The sequence below is a fragment of the Talpa occidentalis genome, unplaced genomic scaffold, assembly GCF_014898055.3.
Source record: "Talpa occidentalis isolate TD23 unplaced genomic scaffold, MPIMG_talOcc4v2.1 talOcc4.13, whole genome shotgun sequence".
NCBI lineage: Eukaryota > Metazoa > Chordata > Mammalia > Eulipotyphla > Talpidae > Talpa > Talpa occidentalis.
In genome coordinates, this window is record NW_023601322.1 from 63,330,952 (window position 1) to 63,350,449 (window position 19,498).

At 37.7% G+C, this 19,498-nt stretch overlaps 1 pseudogene; it reads left to right on the plus strand.

Annotated features, from left to right (window-relative positions):
• The first annotated feature begins 526 nt into the window (after positions 1-526).
• On the plus strand, positions 527-4,598 carry LOC119242890 (heat shock cognate 71 kDa protein-like; annotated as a pseudogene).
• Positions 4,599-19,498: the final 14,900 nt, after the last annotated feature.

Here is a 19,498-nt window from a genome sequence, read left to right on the forward strand (position 1 = left end):
TTTTTGTTTGTAGCTGCATTACTCCATTCTCTGACTCCTTCATGCCTTGGCTTTCTTCCTCGTGAATCTGTGTTTAAGTGCTTATAAGGTTTTCTCTTAGGTCAGTTTTCTCTTGCTAAGATACCAGTGATTGGGCTCACATTAACTCATAATGATGTCATCTGAGTGGTATTATCTATGCAGAACCCCTAATTCTAAATAAGGCCATATTCATAGGTACCAGTATACCTTTTGGAGAATAGAGCTCAACCTATAATGTGTACTATATTCAAATTTTTAAAATTCTTCTCTGTGAAAGACACCATTAAGAGAGTGAAAAGCCCCACAGAAATATTTTTTATAAAATACATATCTGATAAAGGACTTGTATCTCAGATACACAAACAGTTCTCAAAATTCAACAATAAGGAACAAACAGCTGAAATAAAAATAAGAAAAAAATCTGGACAGTCTTACTGAACATGGTGGCAAATTTGAGGACTGCTATTTTCTTTACCAGCCAAGACAGGTTTACATGCAAGTAAACATGTCTAAGGAACCTATGGTTGGCATTGATCTTGGCACTACCTACTCTTGTGTGGGTGTTTTCCAGCATAGAAAAGTAGAAATAATTGCCAATGATCAGGGAAACTGAACCACTCCTAGCTGTGTCACCTTTACTGATACTGAATGATTGATTGGCGATGCTGTGAAGAATCAAATCACAATGAACACCACCAAAATGATTTTCAGTGGCAGACACCTGATTGGAAATAGATTTGATGATGCTGTTGTCTAATCTATATGAAGCATTGGCCCTTCATAGGGGAGAATGATGCAGGTGGGTCCAAAGTCCAAAAAGAATACAAAAGGAAAGGCAAAATTTTTCTGTCCCAAGAAGGTGTCATCTATGGTTCTGACAAAATGAAGGAAATTGCAGAAACCTGCCTTGGGAAGATTGTCACCAATCACAGCTGCTGTCATAGTACCTGCTTACTTTAATAACTCTCAGCATGAGGCCACCAAAGATGCTGCAATTATTGCTGGTCTCAATGTTCATCTGTGAGCCAACTGCTGCTGCTACTGCCTTAGACAAAAGGTTGGAGCTGAAAGAAATGTGTTGATCTTTAACCTAGTAGGTGATACTTGTGATGTATCAACCCTCATTATTGAAGACAGGATCTTTGAGGTCAAATCTACTGCTGGAGACATCCACATAGGTGGAGAAGTCTTTGATTAACTGAATGGTCAGCCATTTTATTGAAGAGTTCAAGCACAAGCATAAAAAGGACATCAGTGAAAACAAGATGACTGTCCATCACCTCTGTCCTGATTGTTAACATGCTAAGCAGATGCTGACTTCCAGTATTCAGGCCAGTATTGAGATTGAGTCACTGAAGGAATTGATTTCTATACCTCCATTACCTGTGTCTGATTTGAAGAATTGAATGTTGACTTGTTCCATGGAACCTTTAAGCCAGTACAGAAACCTTTTCTGGATGCCAAGTTAGACAAGTGTCAGATCCATGATATTGCCCTGGTGGGTGTTTCTACTTGCATTCCCCAAATTCAGAAATATTCATAGGAATTTTTCAATGTAAAAGAACTTAATAATAGCATCAACCCTGATAAAAACATTACTGATGGTGCAGCTGTCCAAGCAGCCATCCTGTCTGGGAGACAAGTCTGAAAATATTCAAGACTTGCTGCTCTTGGATGTTACTCCTCTTTCTCTTGGCCCTGAAACTGCTGGTGATGCCATGACCTTCCTTATCAAGTGCAGTATTATTATTCCTACCAGTAGACACAGCCCTTCACTACTTACTCTGACAACTATCCTGGTGTGCTCCTTAGGCTTATGAAGGTGGGCTACCATGACAAGGGTAACAGTCTTCTTGGTAAGCTTGAACTTACAGGCATGTCTTCTGCACCCTATGCTGTTCCTCAGATTGAGGTCACTTTTGATATTAATGCCAGTGACATCCTCAATGTTTATGCTGTGTATAGGAGTACAGGAAAAGGCGAAACACTACATGATATGCACATCAAAGAAATCTTTACAGACACATCACCCAAAGCAGTGATAGTGAAGGCAAAGATCAACAGCTGGGACTAGGTCAAATTAAAGAGCTTCTGCACAGCAAAAGAGACAATAACAAAAACAAAGAGAAACCCCACCGACTGGGAGAACATTTTTGCACACAACACTAATGATAAAGGACTGATCACAAAAATCTACAAAGAGCTGATGAGACTCCACAAAAACAAAGAAAATGATCCAGTCAAAAAAATGGGCAGAAGAACTAAAAAGAAACTTCTCTGAAGAGGAAATGCAAATGGCCAACAGGCGTATGAAAAAATGTTCAACATCACCTGTCATCAGGGAAATGCAAATCAAAACTACAATGAGATACCATCTTACACCAGTGAGAATGGCACATATGAAAAAAACCATCAACAACAATTGTTGGCGAGGGTGTGGAGAAAAAGGAACTCTCCTGCACTGCTGGTGGGATTGCAAACTGGTCCAACCACTATGGAGAGCTGTGTGGAGATTTCTGGACCTACTAAACATAGAGCTTCCATAGGATCCAGCAATTCCACTCCTAGGTATTTACCCAAAGGACACAGAAGCATCAATTCCAAAGGGTACCTGCACCCCTATGTTTATAGCAGCACTGTTTACAATAGCTAAGCTTTGGAAACAACCCAAATGCCCAAAAATAGATGACTGGATCAAGAAGATGTGGTACATATACACCATGGAATATTACTCGGCATTCAAAAAAGATAAACACATGCAATTTGCAGCAACATGGATGGCGCTGGAAGGGATCATGCTCAGCGAAATAAGCCAGAAAGAAAAAGAAAAATACCGGATGGTCTCACTCATAGCAGGAATCTAGAAAACTTAAATAAGGGACCAGGAAAAAGAATAACTATAAGAAAGAAAATATCAAAATCAACAAACAACTATGGACAAGAGACACTCTATGGGGGGTGGGGGGCAGGGAAAGGAGGGATTGGGGTAAAAATAAGGGGGTTGTAATTGTATGGGGAATATAAAAATAAAATTTAAATTAAAAAAATAAATATAGTTGCAAATGTGAAAAAAAAAAAAGATCACCATCACTAGTGACAAGGGCCATTTGAGCAAGGGAGACATTGACTGTATGGTCCAGGAAGCTGAGATGTACAAAATTGAAGATGAGATTAAGGTGTCTTCCAAGAGTTCCCTTGAATCCTATACAATTTATGTAAAAGCAACTGTTGAAGGTGAGAAAACTTCAAGGCAAAATCAATGATGAGGACAAACAGAAGACACTTGACAAGTGTAGTAAAATCATCAATGGGCTTGATAAGAACCAGACTGCAGTGAAAGAAGAATTTGATTTTTTTTATATATATATTTTACATCATTCTTCGTTTTTGTATAATGTATGCTTTCTCTTCAGGTGTAGCCCCATAAAATTCCCACCACCAGCTGATCCGTGTACCATCACCATAGTACCTTGTGTTCTTCCCTCTCCTATTTTGATCCTTCTGCCTCCTCCTCCCCTGAAGAATGTCTGATTTATAGTTGTCTGTTGATTTTTATTGTTAATTTATTATAATTTTTTTCCTGATCACTTATTTGTTTTCTCTACATTCCTCTGATATTTCTCTTTTTCTTTCTGGCTTATTTCGCTGAGCATGATCCCTTCCAGCTTCATCCATGTTGCTGCAAATGGCATAAGTTTATCTTTTTTGATTGCTGAGTAATATTCCATCATGTATATATACCACGTCTTCTTGACCCAGTCATCTGTTTTTGGGCATTTAGGTTGTTTCCACAGCTTATCTATTGTAATTAGTGCTGCAATAAACATAGGGGTGAAGATATCCTTTTGAATTAATGTTTTTTTGTTCTTTGAGTAGATTTCTAGGAGTGGAATTGCTGGATCATATGCAAGTTCCATTTTTATTAGTTTGAAGAACCTCCACACATCTTTCCATAACGCTTGGACCAGTTTGCATTTCCACCAGCAGTGTAGGAGAGTTCTTTTTTCTCCACATCCTTGTTAGTTTTTTTAATATGTGCAATTCTCATTGGTGTAAAGTGGTATCTCATTGTGGTTTTGTCACAATGATTTGTATTTCCCTGATTACCAGTGATGTTTAACATTTTTTCATATACCTGTTGGCCATTTGCATTTCATCTTTGGAGAAGTGTCTTTTTACCTCTTCTTCCCTTTATTTGGACTGGATTGTTTACTTTGTTTTTGTTGAGTCACATCAATTCTTTGTAGATGTTTGTTATCAGTCCCTTATCAGTTGTATGTAGTGCAAAGATTTTCTCCCAATCAGTAGGGTGTCTCTTTGTTTTAGTTATTGTCTCTTTTGCTATATAGAAGCTTTTTAGTTTGACATAATCCCAGCTGTTTATCTTTTCCTAGTAAAGGAAGAATTTTAACATCAATGACAATTGGAATAAAGTCCACAACTCTATCATACCAAGCTGTGCCAGAGTGCAGGTAGAATGGCAGGAGAGGTGCCTGGCGCTGGTTCTTCTACCTGGTGGTGGAACGTCCCCATCTGGTGGTGCCTCCTCTGGATCCACCATTGAGGACATTCATTAAACTAACCTGAGCATAGAATTTAACATTGTTCCAACCCAAATTTCATAGGGCCCAAATTTGTAGAAAATTCCATAGCAGTTAAAAATTGAGCTGCTGTAGTAATAACTGGGCATTCTTGATATTTGAATATGGAACATATGCACAGGGAAAGGAGATAAAGTAACGTTGCACTTTATACAGTCTGTTTTAAGTGGAGAGGACAATGCCTTAAATGGAGCTATTTAAAATTGGCAAAAAAAAAATCTGAACAGGGCCTCCCCTGGTGGCGCAGGCGGTTGAGCTCCAGGCTGTGGAGCTGTCCGCAGCCTCTGCAGTGCTGGTTTGATCCCGGCCAGCAGGTGAGGGTCCTGCATGGCGCAGCAGACCTCTCCTGTCACGCCCGCTGCTCCCCTCAGCAGCGTATTTCAGTCAGTCTGCCTGTTCTGTTCCCCACTCTGTCTCTCGTGAATCCTCTCACCCTCCCACACATCTGGCCTGTACCCTGGTTCTTGTATAAAATAAAAAAAATAAATAAATCTTTAAAAAAAATCTGTACAAATATCTCATCCAAGAATATAGACAAATGCCAAAGAAGTAAATGAATGAAATGATGATCAATACTATTTTTCCATTATATTAATGCAAATTAAAATAATGACTGTTGGAATGACTTAGATAAAAAATAAAACTGATAATACCAATTGCTGGTGAAGATGTGGAGCAACAGGAATTCTCATTAATTGTTGTTGAGGCTAAAAAATGACACTGTCACTTCAGAAGACAATTTGGAAAAGTTAGCACTGTCTTATCATATAATCTATAAATAGATCTATATAGTTACACAACTGATTTTAATATTACTGTCCACACATAAAACCTACATGCAAATGTTGAGTTAGCTATATTAATAACCACCAAAACATTGGAAGTTAATAAGCACCAAAACCAAGAGGTACTTAAATAGGTGACTAGATAAACTGGTGCTTTCATTCAATGGAATATTATTCAGTAAAAAAATAAATGGGTTATCAAGCATAAAGGACATGAGTGAATCTTAAATGCATATTTCTATGTAATAGAAGCTAGTCTGAAGGAGTACATATCACATGACTCCAATTATATGACATTATGGAAAAAGCAAAACTAATAAGACTGTATAAAGATGTGTAATCTAGTGTTTTGGGGACATTGAATAGGTGAAGCACAGGAGAAGTTTTCACTCAGACAGCATGACCCTGTAATAGTGGATACATGATACTATGCAATTTTTAAAACCTATAGTACTTTACAGTAAGCAAAAAGAGCAAGGCTTGGCATATATAAATAAAAAATCATTTAGAAGAACCCAGAAGGGAATATTCTCTGTGACAAAAAAAATATAACTGTATGAGATGTGCATGGACCAGCATACTGAAGGAGGTCGAGGAGAAAGGTGCTGGCCAAAATAACTTTGCAAATGAAGGCTAAAGGCAAAAGGAAATGCATGTAATACTGTATTCTACTAGATAAAATCATTGCTTCTGGGGGTATGTGTTAAAAATGCTGACACTTCTATGCACGTAAACTAGAATAGAACAACTAAATGAAAGGATGATAAATAGTACAAGCCAGGTTTCTCACTATTGGAGTGGGAAGCTATAGACAAATGTGGAAGGCTATACTGAACATGTGGGAACAAATTAGGGTTGCGAGTTCAGTATGACCTTGTGTTTAGATGAATGTGGTACAGATGGATAGTTCATATTTATAGAGCTGTGCATATACACAGGTTAGTACTCACACATGTCCTTGTTTTGTTAACTGAGAGAGTCTAGAAGCAATGTCACCCAGTAGCAGCAAGCAAAACTAACTCAGATACTTAGTTCTAATATCATTGTTCAATGAAAGGAATTTGGGAAATAGTTGAGTGTATGATTCTGGCATATAGAAGATAAACATTAATTATCATACCATGCCAGGATTTAATGAATTGCTCAAACATAGACACACACACACACACACACACACACACACACACACAGATGTGGATCTGTCAATAGGAAACAGGAGTAAATTCATGGTCAAAGCTGGAACAATTCGAGTCTGAAAATAAACAAAGTAGTATTAGATTATAGCCCAAAGTATAAAATAAATATCTATGAGTCTATACTGATATAAATTATTGAATTACTAAATTAGTGGGGGTGAATGGACAAATCTCCCATGCATTAACTTCATACTCATTAAAGTGTATGCTACTTATAACTTTCTTCCGAAGAGTACAATATTGGAGGGTGGGGGCGGGGGGAGGAATAGCTAACAGTGAAAAACCTAGTTATATTTCAGCAGGGAGATCAAGGTCAAATTAAATAGTGATAAATGATGTTAATACAAATTATGTTTGATACGATGTGATGAGAATGGTGCTTTACCTTTGTGTCTTCTTCCCCAAATCTACAACTAAGTCTAATCATGACATGAATTCAGACAAGTCCCAACTGAGGGACACTCTACAAAATATCTACTAATTACTCCTTAAACTGTCAAGGTAACTAAAAACAAGTGTGAAAAATGTGACAGCCAGTGGAGTCTAAGGAGACATGGTGACTAAATGTGGGCTGGATGGGGACTTAGAATGGAAAAAGAACATTTCACTGGGTTTTACCAGTGAAAAACCCAGTGAAATCTCAATGAAGTTTGGGCTTCTGTTAACAATGATCTATCAATATAGGTTCATTAAATTATAACAAAAGCAACAAGCTAATGCAAGATGGTAGTAATCTGGTTAAGTAGGTATAGGAAGTGTGTAACTCTTCTTGAAGAATGTATGTAAATTTAAATCTGTTGTAAAATATAGTATGTTTTAAAAGTTTTTAAGTGGTAGTTCATATATACTTACAGAAGATTCTGGTTGAAGAGTAGAATAGTAATCTCTGTTGGAAATGAAATCCCACTTCCTTGTTTAGTTTCAGTGAGAAATCATTGCTCAGGGGTATAGTGACATAAACCTAAAGGGTGTAATCCTGTCCCTCAAAATCATGTACAGTGTTGTAAACCAATATTGCTTCAATATAAAATTTTTTAAAAAGCAAATAAAGAAAAAAGATATACTGATGAAATAAGATCTCCTTCAGAAGCTTGATAAGAAAGGACTTTTGTGGACTGTGTGAGATGATCTGATTTTGAGTTTTATCTGATTTGATATAACTGAGAAAACCACATCTTATCTCCAAGAGTATCCTTATCCATGAAATGGGGCCAACAATTGCATCTACATCTAATTGTCATATTGACCTAATGAAATTCACATATGCACTCAGAATAATTCATATTGGCACAGAGTCAGTCCTGAACAAATGGTCACACTGTGAATACGCAGAGGTAGCTCAGCCACCATTGTTGCGTTGGACAACACCACACTGACAAACAGGAGTCGTGAAGCAGGCCACATAATGCAGGATGCTGCTGAAGAGCAGGATCCTGGCCCTTTTATTGACACAGGCAATTGATGGTAAAGAGATTAAGGAGTTCAAAGAAAGGGGAAGGGTGTAGAAGATTAGGGATTGTGAGTCTGCCCTCCAGGCACTTCTTATCTACTTGATGACACAACTTAATCCTCCTCCCCACCATGGTTCTCATCTTGTCAACAAGGCACTCCACTGGTCAGCTTCTGGGGTCCCTTGTCATACATCAGTCCTCGGCGCCCCGGGCATTCCTGATCATACTTTGTGATGTATAAGTGGGGAGTATGTGTTATGCATCCGTCCTCAGTCCCCTGGGCGTTCCAGACATACCTCCTGAAGTACATGTTATGCATGGATCCTCAGCCTCCCTGGGCATTCCGGACATACCTCCTGATGCACAACCTTCCCAGTGTGCTCTTGTTTGATTTGAAGGGCTGAAGGGTTGGGTTCCTGTTCCTAACTGGCCAGACCACTTTGACCTTGTTTAGGTGACAAAATGGTGGCCAAATAGGCTGCCTAGGAGTAGCCAACCCACACACCATCATGATACAGAACCTCAGCTTTTGACCCAGAACATTGGGTTCTGACTTTAAACCCAGTCCCATCCTTTCCTGACATAACCTTAGTTATATTTCTAATCTTTCTGCACTTCAGTTTCCTACCTTAATATAGAGCTAGTAATGGTACCTTCTTTTTTGGGTTTTCATGGGAAATACTTAGCAGAATAAATCACTTAGAAAAGTGTCTGGCATTTAATTAATATTAATAATGATTATTATAGCGGGACCTGTGTCAAAGGACCTCAAGCAAAGGACCTTACGCTTAATGGCTTTGCTAGAATTGAGAAGTCACATCAATTCTGTTTTGAAAACTGTGTGCTCAGAGCTGGAGATACAGACCTGATGCTCTGGGACCCTGGCAGTCATGAAGATCTGCCCTGTGGATCCATTTTCAGATCTTTCCTGACATATACTTAATGTTGTTACAGACTGTCTTGTTAGACCATCTTACCCAAGTTTAAGATCATTGCTGTTGAAGGGTGGTATGACAATACTCTCAGAATCTGACAAAATTCTGACAAGAATCTGACAAGATCTTTAGTTCAGAGGGGAGACCTGAAAGCTGGGGACATCTCTATGACCTTCTATGGTTCAAGTAGCTGGACAGTGATGATGGACTTTTTTTTTTTTTAAGTTCCGCCACTCTAGGTATATGTTATGTTCATTTAAAATCATTTTGTATTTATTAAATGACCACATCATGTTTGAAAACTTTTTACTTACAGAAAGTGATTTTAGAAAGTGTTGAGTAGATCAGAGTAATTCATGTTATGTAAGTTTTTTAATAGAACTTACTGATAGCCCAGTTTTGAGCCAGGTGAGGCAAAAGACAAGGTTAATTTCACTCTTAGAGGCTGTTCAAAGAAAACTGGCATGGGGAGTGGGTCTGTTCTTGAGGCTCTCTGTCTTCAGCAGTGAGCATCCACTCAGCCTTAGGCCTAAAATCCCAGCTCCAACATTAGAGTGTGGTTTAGCTCCATCATTATGGAATCTTCAAATTCTGCCTCAGATGGGGGTATGAATGATGGGAGATGTAATCTGTCCTCCATCATCTGTGTTCTTGAGACAGGGAACAAGTCCAGAGTAGATGTGGATAGGCACCATCAGTGAGGCCACAGTTATGATTGTGCAAACAAGGATGAGTCTCTGCTCAATTGCATGGCCCTTGGAAAACATTCTAAACTCCAGTTTTCTGTTCACATATTTGTCATGGGGATGAAATTACACTAATAAGAGTGAAGCACTTCATATCCTGCCTGGTACGTGGTAAGTTTCAATTAAAATTAATTTTATGTATTATTTATTATTATAACAGCAATATTGAATGCATTCTTTTCATCTTGAAATACATTCTTGCAAGGATTGATTCTCAGCTCTCTTTCAGAATTTTGAAGACTTTGCATAATAATTTCTCCTTTTGTGCAGAAACCTCCCAAAATGCATAGTGATATCAGCAGAATCGAAAACAATCATTTTACTTGATGGGGGTCCAGTTCAAGGCTCTTGGTAAAACTATGGCAGGAAGTTGATAACTAAATAGTTGAATTTTAGAATAATCTTTTCCACTGATCCATTGCGTTAGTTTGCACAAGTTTGGATCAGTTTCCTAAACTTGTAATGAATGAAGTCCCTTCTAAACCCAAGGTTTTATTAAATCTCACCAGACAAGAGCTTTTCCTTTAAGTAAAACAAGAAAAACAAACAAACAAAATCATTGGTGGGGCATCCCTGGTGGTCAAGAGGTTAAGTCTCAGTGCTATTACCACTGCAACCTGAGTTTCATCCCAGCTGGGGAGCTGGCCCACATGGTGCAGCATACCTTTCCTGTCTCACCCACTGCTCCCTTCAGTAAAACCCCCTGTTCTGCTCCCCACTCTGTCTCTGGTGAGTCCTCTCATACCCACCCCCCCCCCCACACTTGTGGCATAACCTCCCAGTTCTTTGACATAAAAATAAGTAAAATAAAAAAAAAAGTCCTTGGTTTTTCCAATATGTCTAGTTTCCTTATTTGTATCATTCAGTATTTGTTGCCCCACAGTGATTGATGCATTTCAGGCACAGAGCATTAGGCAAACATTCCTTCTCAGTCTGCTATTGCTGTGTTTACTCATTATTTCTTAGTGTACAGAACATGTCACTAAATAGCAACGAGTTAGCTGAACATAAATTGAACATAGATTGTTCAAAACACTAAACATAGGAAAACTACTTCCCATTCACATCGTTGAATTTAACTTTGTGTTCTTGAGAATTTAGTGATAATTCCCATCTCTGTGTCAGACAGTGTGTTAAGCACTTTCTGTTTATTAATCCTTGGAATGAGCAGGTGAGGAACATACTATAATTATACTCATTTTATAGGTAACATATATGCTTAAGAAGATTCATAACTTTCCAAATTCAATCCCCTCGAAAATGGTGATCTTGGTTTTAAACCAAGATCTCTGTGGCATTCTTACTTTTAACTTCTTGGTTTCTGAAGACTGGAAATTAGCAAGGACGGTAAAACCACCACTACCTCTCCCTGAAAATAAAAGTAAAGAAAAACAGAAGGAGGTCTTTATAATAAGAGCTTACTGAATGCAATGATGGTTTTTAGCTGAACATACATAATTAATTTCCTCTCAAATCAATTTAACATCTAAATAATGCAGCACCAACTAATGGGCTTTCAGCTGGCCAAACATTAAGGGATATATTGCCCCTTATACTCATCATAAAGAATGAAGATGAACAACTTGCCTGGTTACATAACATTGTTGTACAACATAAATAAAAGATTCACTCGTTTTGGCTATTGTTCTGTACTGTTCTAAGTTTTGCTAAATCAGACTTCCTTCTAATCTAACAGATGCCAGCAGTTTAAAAGAAGTTCAAGAATCCTTATTTATATCTGGTGTTCAGCTTGAATAAAATGGGCCAGCAAATGCAGAAAGGGGGAGGGGGTATGCATAACTTAAAAATGGAATTTATTTCCAGCCTTCTAAACACAGATTTCCAATAAACATCCACTTAGAGAACCATTTCATTAAGCTAACTGCAGCCGAAAACAAGTTCCCTGATGTTTCTTTGAGCATTTTATTTTCTAAAATGAATCATTACTTTCTATGTTTTGGCTTGACAATCTTTTCCCCCAATTGTGTAATTTTGCATTTGTCACTCAAATTGCTTGTATTTCCGGAGAATTGTTCCAAGACATGTATGCTGTGAAATGAGACTCTTAAAATGGTGGCACGAGTTTGGAGAAGTCCCTGAGCCACTAAGGTGCATTGCTTTTGTCCTTTAAAATCTGGAGAGGGTCTCGACTTCCTGGTTTCAATTAAAGTATAGCAGTCCCTTAAGGCTGATTGAGGAGGTGGCAGCAAGGAGACTGTAATAAATGGGATGGATAACTGCAGCCCTCTGAGGAGGCTAGGGAAGTAGAACCCGAGCTCTTGGAAATTCTCTTCCATCTGTGAATGGCAAATATTCCAGATATTTGCAAACCTGTTCTTAACCACCCAACCTCCAGTGATGAACCTGGAATGTAAAGGAAACTGAAGCAAGCTGTGGGAGGAAATAGTTTCAATATACAGACTCTGAATATGCAAATGACACTTGAGAATAACTTGCTCAAAAGTCTATTCATCCCAGTAGAATTTGACTTTGGTTCAACAGTCAAATGAGGAGAAAAGATTTCCTCAAATTACTAAAGGATGGCTTATATTTTATGGTTGGTAATAAGCATAGGAGATGTACAGTTAAGGAGGTTGTGTTTTACTTACGGAGAAACTCTGTCATAGTTACATACTCATTCTACCATATACAAGGTCATATACAATAATTATCATTATAATAAAAAATCCCTTAGAACCATTTAGCAAATGTTTACTATATGCTGGTAGGATATTAACATAATAAAATTAAATTTGGTCATATGAACTTCACGGTAGCCATAAAAATTATTGTTATTAATAATATAGTTAACATTTGTGGACTACTCACCACACAGCAGACAATATATTAACCACATTGCGTTGTTTTATCACTTGATCTTCACAAGTAGGTACTGTAATTATCCCCAATTTATAGATCAGGAAACCGAGACACTAAGAATGGTCTCAAGGCTAGCCACCATCCCAATTCAGGCAGTCTAACCCCAAAGTTTCTGTTTTTAAGTACAGTGCTATACTCACTCTATTGTTCTTCCAATCTGCAGATTAGGTAACACACTTTTAGAGGTTATATCTCTTAGTGAGGTCCTGCAGTTGATAAATGGCAGTTAGGAATCAAATGCAAGTTTCTCTGCTTTATAATTCAGGGTGCTGAATGGATCAGGCATGAAATTAGTGAAATCCCACTATGAAACTGATGTGCCGCAGCAGACTAAAGCTTGGAGGGCATGACAACTATCTTCAGCTACCAGACTTTCTAGGAAGGAATTTGTGCACATGAACTCTAGCTGTAGAGACACACAGTGTAGACTCATCCCCTGTACCCCAGCTACGCTGTCCCTAGAATTATGCCAAAAGTAATGACTTTTACCCATGTTTCATGAAGATAAAATGCATACCAATACTTTTTAAACTCTTTCTATGTACATGTGTGTGTCTTTTTAAAAACTGAAGGTGATTCTCTATTTGTTACAGAGAGAAGACAGAATGAATGTTTTTGGTGTGTTTAGTTTAATTCCCTGCTATTTTTTTTCTTACGTGCCCTTCTTTTTATAAGAATCAGTTTTCCAAAGTATGGATTATTTTCTCAGGAACTTTTTATTGATATGAAAAGGTCATTCTTACTACTAAGGATAACAGCCATTGTTTTATTTCATGCTCTGACAACTCTTGCACTTAATTTTTGCTATGTCTAATTCTCATTGCACATCTACAAAGTGAACATCATTAGCCCTATTTTAAAAATGAGAAAACATAAGTTTAGAGAGATTAAACAACTTCTCTAACATGACACCGCCAATTAAAAAAATTGGCAGCTATTTCTAATTGAGGACCAGAAATAGAATTTTAAGTGTGTATAGTTCTATGTTTGATGCTTATTTTATGTTGATGCTGGCTTTTCTGACCTTGGATTTAAGAAGCTGTATTATTAGGTTACCAGTTTGTCACTGAAGGATACATAAACAGGACTTCATAGGCATCAGGGCAGGAATGTGGTCTCTGTTCATTCTATGCAAGAACTTTGTGAATCATTCATGGATCCTTAAAATTGTTTCCTTTGACGGTGTTGTCAATACTGTCTTATTTCATGGTCAATACAGCTAGATAAGCTGGTAGTATTGACCTAGGCAGGTATCATGCCTTGTCTTAGTCCTATGGGACCAATTACTAAAAGAGTACAAGTTCTACCCTGCATTATAGATGCCTAGAGCTTAAAGTGGCTCTGAACAGAAACAAAAACAACAATCATGACATGGTAAGGGATGTGTGCTTCTGACTATCCACAGCACCTCAGCAGAGCCTCTATTTCTTTCCCAATTTATAGATCACATGAGTTTTGGTAGGGTGGTTGGCTTTACTCCCAGGAGATAAACTGTTGATCCAATTCTAAAAACATAATATAGTTAACATATATTATTAAATATATGTAACTAATATTAAATATATTATTAAGTAATAAATAAGCCATTTTCAGAGCTAGTGACTTATTCTGCCTTGCACATATGGACCTCAATGAAGCCCCCTAATTTTTGAATTATTGACAAGAAAATTACACTCTTCCACATGAAGTTGTTTGGCCAATAGGACAGAATCCTACTTGTTGGTCACCAATATTTCTACTTCTTGTAGAATACCTGAGAGTGGACTGAAAGAAGAAAAATGCAGAATGGAGGGAAGGTGTGAGAATTCTCAGTTCATCATTTGACCTCGTGGATCACACTGTTCCTAAAGGTAAGTTTCCCATGTATTTGCCAATATATGAGCAAATACATTTCCTTTTCATGTCAAAGCTATTTTTCATTGTATTTCCATTACTTGCAACTAGGATTATTCTGCATAATCCAACAAATCAGCAAAACTATATAGGAAAATGTTCCAATCTATTTTTTTATATGGATCAAGGCACATTTCATTATAAGAGACTCTACAAACAAACCAAGGCCTAAAAAAATACATCTCTGTTCTTTCTTTGCCCATCCAAACAGAAATAGTAGATTAAAATACATATATTTCCTCACTGCCAGTATACAGACACACATGCATATATATGTAAGTAAACAGCCATGCGTGATCTTTCAGTTAATGCATGCTATACATCACCTCATTGTTTAAATCTACAATCAGGAGTGTATTTCTTTTTAATAACATGAGCAGTGAAATTATTTTCAGTTTCATTTTTACAAATTTTTCTCAATTGTGACATTTATCTCCCATCCCAATCAAGTGTAATTTACCAGAAAGACTGCTGACTGTTACTGTACTTAAAATGTGTGAGGTTTTTGTAACTCCCTTACCCCTCAAGTTTCTCTTTCAGGTAGGGATGGGACTGGCCTGGTTTAAACAAACTCATCAAGTTATAATGGCTCCCCCGAACCCCATTTAGCACAGAAATGAGATGGCCAATTGCTTAAAAGTTTCATTGGTTCAGTTCACAGGGAATCAATCAAAATAGCTTGAAAGTTTGAAGCTTGGTTTGATTTCAGGTATCTTAATGAAAAACGTGTGTTGATGGAGGATGAACCAATCATTAGTTTAGTGATTGAGATACAGGAGGGCAGTAATGTGAGTTCTATTACTCTGGTGTGATGGGACCTTGGGCCTCTAATCCAGCAGTTGCCAAACCCTGGGCTATGGATCAGTGGAAATCCATGATGAAGTCTCCACCATACTGGGCAAAATAAGAAAAATCAACTCAGGCAATGAGATAATTTTATTTTTCCAAAGCTGAATCTATTCTATTTAGGACTGTACTTTAATTCAAGATTATGTTCTTGTAATCTTTGCTTTGAAATACTGTTGCTTTGATAAAAGTATAGCAAGAAAATATAAAACCCAATTTAAAACAGGGCAGAGGGTTTAAGTAGACATTTCACCAAATAAGACATACAGCTGAACTGTAGACACAATGTTAGAGAAATGCAAATTTAAAATCACAATAGGATTTTACCTCACACTGGTTGGAATGGCTGCTATCAGAAAGTCAATAAATAATAAGTATTGAGGGGATGCAGATGAAAAGGAAGCTCTATATACTGATGATGAGAATGTAAATTGGTACAGCCACTATGCAAAATACTATGGTGATACCTTGAAAATCTAAATAAGGAATTATTGTATGATACAGTAATTCTACTTGTGGGTCATATCCTAAGAATACAAAAACACGAATGCAGAAAGATATCTGCACCTCTATGGTCTTTGCAACACTAATCACAATAGCCAAAATCTAGAAACTGCACAAATGCCCAGGAACAGATGAGTGGATTAATATGTGATGCATACGCAATAAATACTATTCAGCTATAAATAGAAATGAGCTCTTCCCATATGTGGTAACATGGTTGGAACTTGAGGGGATTATGCTAAGTGAGACAAATCAGAAGGAGAAGACAAATACTGCATGATTTCACCCATAAGTGGAATAGAAAGCAAACATTCAAAAACAAAATTAAAAACAAAACCTTATACACACAGCAGAATGGCGGTTATGAATGGTGGAGGTGAGGGGACTGACTGGTGCCTGGGCATTGGAGTGGGTCTGGTGTGATACATGCAGTATCATGTATCACATGATACTGAGGGGAGAAACCTTATACCTGAAACCTGTTGAGTAACAGAAATAAATGTTACTTCAATTTTTAAAAAAGAAAAAAAAGATCTATGAAGCCAAGATTATTTTATTCTTTGGCTCCACATAACAAATATCATCTTACTTTTTATTTACTTATTTTTTTTTAAATAATAAATTTTATTTTTATATTCCCCCATACAACTGCACATGCCCCATTCTGACCCCAATCCCTCCCCTCCCGGCTCCCACCCCCCAAAAAGTGTCTCTGGTTCATAGTTTTTTGTTGATTTTGATTTTCACTTTCTTATAGTTATTCATTTTCCTGATCCCTTATTTAAGTTTTCTAGATTCCTGCTATGAGTGAGACCATCCGGTGTTTTTCTTTTTCTTTTTGGCTTATTTCGCTGAGCATGATCCCTTCCAGCGCCATCCATGTTGCTGCAAATTGCATGTGTTTATCTTTTTTGAATGCTGAGTAATATTCCATGGTATATATGTACCACATCTTCTTGATCCAGTCATCTATTTTTGGGCATTTGGGCTGTTTCCAAAGCTTAGCTATTGTAAATAGTGCTGCTATAAACATAGGGGTGCAGGTGTTCTTTGGAATTGATGTTTCTGTGTCCTTTGAGTAAATACCTAGGAGTGGAATTGCTGGATCCTATGGAAGCTCTATGTTTAGTAGGTCAAGAAATCTCCACACAGCTCTCCATAGTGGTTGGACCAGTTTGCATTCCCACCAACAGTGCAGGAGAGTTCCTTTTTCTCCACAACCTCGCCAACATTTGTTGTTGCTAGTTTTTTTAATATGTGCCATTCTCACTGCTGTAAGATGGTATCTCATGGTAGTTTTGATTTGCATTTCCCTGATTACAAGTGATGTTGAACATTTTTTCATAGGTCTGTTGGCCATTTGCATTTCCTCTTCAGAGAAGTTTCTTTTTAGCACTTCTGCCCATTTTTTGACTGGGTTATTTTCTTTGTTGTTGTTGAGTCTCATCAGCTCTTTGCAGATTTTTGTGATCAGTCCTTTATCATTAGTGTTGGGTGCAAAAATGTTCTCCCAGTTGGTGGGGTTTCTCTTTGTTTTTGTTATTGTCTGTTTTGCTGTGCAGAAGCTCTTTAATTTGATACAGACCAATGGAATCGAATAGAAAATCCAGAAATAAACCCACAGATTTATGGTCAACTAATCTTTGACAAAGGAGCAAAGACTATGCATTGGAGCAAAGAAAGTTTGTTCAATAAATGGTGCTGGGAAAACTGGGTTGCTACATGCAAAAGAATGAAGCTTGACCACTACCTCACACCATACACAAAAATCAACTCAAAATGGATTAAAGAACTAGACATAAGACCTGAAACCATAAAATACATAGAAGGAAATATAGGTGAAACACTACGTGATTTGCATATCAAAGACATCTTTACAGACACATCACCCAAAGCAGTGATAGTGAAGGCAAAGATAAACAGCTGGGACTTCATCTTACTTTTTAAATGACAGAGACCTTATTCAGAAAATTTACTGAACACTTTGCAAGTGCTGGGACATGAGAGCACCCTCTGCAGTCTGGTGAGCAATTTAGGCATGCAGTAAATACCTGCAGTACCCTGTGGTAGGTGCCTAGTTGAAGTACAGAGAAGGTGCTCTCAACCTATTCATCCAGGGCCCTTTCTGTCCATCGTTCATTCAGACAAGTCAACCATGTATGTATCTTCTGAATCAGGGAGACTGAGCTTTATTGTCCTTTATTTATTTATTTATTTATTTTTACCATCATGCAGCTTCCAATGAGCTATTTAATGTCCATCAGCCTGAGTTCCTGCTTTTTTAAGATGGCAGAATTCTGCAGAGTTGCTAAGGATTATTTCTGACTCACCAATTCAGCAAATATTTATGGAGTGCCCACAACATGCCCACCTTGTGCTAACTTTTCTGAAAGTTCTATCTCTGTGTCTTCAAAACATGAATTATACTCTCAAGTAAGAAAACATTCACCATTGGAGAAGGGATTTCAGTCCATATCACAACTATTAATGAACCAATTAGATGGGTCAAGAAATCCTTTGAACACAAGCAAGAATAAGAATTGGCACTGACTTTTTTTAGGAGTTAGGAATTTGATAACTTACCATTTTCTGACAGAAAGAAAAGGAAAATGACACTTAAAATCAGGGATAATATTTTACTCAATGAATTTTCTTGACTGTTGATTTTAGAGAGCACCAATATTTAAATGATTCTCCTCCAGACCCCTTTCACTCAGAGAAATGCTTTCCTTCAGTCTTTCTCATATCCAAATATTTACACTTTGACCATGTTAAACGTATAAACAAAGAAGACGATCTCAGACATTTTAAAAAGCTTAAAAAGAGAGGCAGCATAGATGAGGCATATTAATGGAATGGTTTGCATGAGCCATTTAATCTCCAAGACCGCAGCAGAACTTTTAACTAGTGCACATTTGTCATCAGCATGTTTCCAACATTCTTTAAAAGTCTTGCAAAGGAAAATTGTATCATAAACAAAAATGTTATTTGAGAGCAAAAGAGAAACTAATCAATAAATGCTTGCTGAATTGATTACTGAGAGTTCTGCTTTAGTAGCAGCTACCTCCCAGTGACTCCTGCTTGTGTTACTGTCATTCCTCCTGGTGATAAAGGTTGACATGCTCTGAATATTGGTGATATTAGTATCTGTGGCAGGAACTGCTAGAAATACCTTGTGTGTGTCCACTTTTTAAATACTGTTTAGGAGGTATGACCACGATTAGTCCCGATGTGTAGTTGAGGAGACATGCACAGAGAGGTCAAGAAACTCAACTTACTGGTAACTGGTGAAGCCAAGATTTAACCCATATAGACTGGCTCAGAACTCTGGTTCTTAATCATTGTGCTAAACTAAGTGTCAAAATTACCAGGTTGTCATCTCCTCATTTACTTCCTAAAGCATCAAGAACACTTACAGCAGAGTGTGCCACTCTGCTCATCCTTCGTTTCTCCACAGCAGTCATTGTTTCCTTTTCCCATATGGCCCGGTGCTCACTTCCACTTCCAAACCCACTGCACGTCATTGTCTGTTTTCCTCTCTCAGTCCTGCTGACCCTATGCAGCCCCCACATCATGTGGTCTCTTCTTCCTGCCGGGAAACATGCCTTTCCTCATCCTTGATCTCTCAGGTTCACTTCTT